Genomic DNA, 647 nt, shown 5'->3' on the forward strand with positions numbered 1-647 from the left:
CTTCGCTGTCTGCTCGTCCTGCTGGGGACCACATCAGCAGTGCCTCGCCCCTCTGCCTCTTTGGAAGATGTTTGTGGCTGGTCCCTGGAAGGTGGACGAGCCAGCTGCTACGGCTGGAGGAGCGCGGGTCAACGGAGGGCGGCTGCGGGACGGAGCGAGGGGACAAGCGGGGTGTTGGCAGGTGCTCTCAGCGGTGACTACACACCTGGGCGCGCTATTTGGTCCCCTTCTCCCAGCCCGGCTCCCCCCGCCTAAGCCTGCAGGCCACTCACCTGTGTTAGGTCCTGGGCTCTGGGCTCCACTGGACTCCACCTGCTTAAGCACCTATAGGAGACCCAGCATGGAAGTGACACCAGTCTCACTATGTCCCAGAACCTGCTCCGAGGACTTTACATGTGTCTGTTAGTCACAAAGGAGGGGCTACTGCTTCCCCAGATTTTAGGGGCAGAAACCAAGGCACAAAGGATCACCAACTTGTCAGTCACTGCCCAGCAGGGCCAGGGCTTCAGGAAGGGTCCACAGCCAAGGCAGCAGGGCCAGCGGCTTGGTCCTGTGGGCGCTCGGTGGCTCGTACCCGCAGTCCAGCAGCTTGGCCGTGTGGGCGCTCGGTGGCTCGTACCCGCAGTCCAGCGGCTTGGTCCTGTGGG

This window comes from Chrysochloris asiatica, unplaced genomic scaffold (assembly GCF_000296735.1).
Source record: "Chrysochloris asiatica unplaced genomic scaffold, ChrAsi1.0 scaffold00105, whole genome shotgun sequence".
NCBI classification, from domain to species: domain Eukaryota; kingdom Metazoa; phylum Chordata; class Mammalia; order Afrosoricida; family Chrysochloridae; genus Chrysochloris; species Chrysochloris asiatica.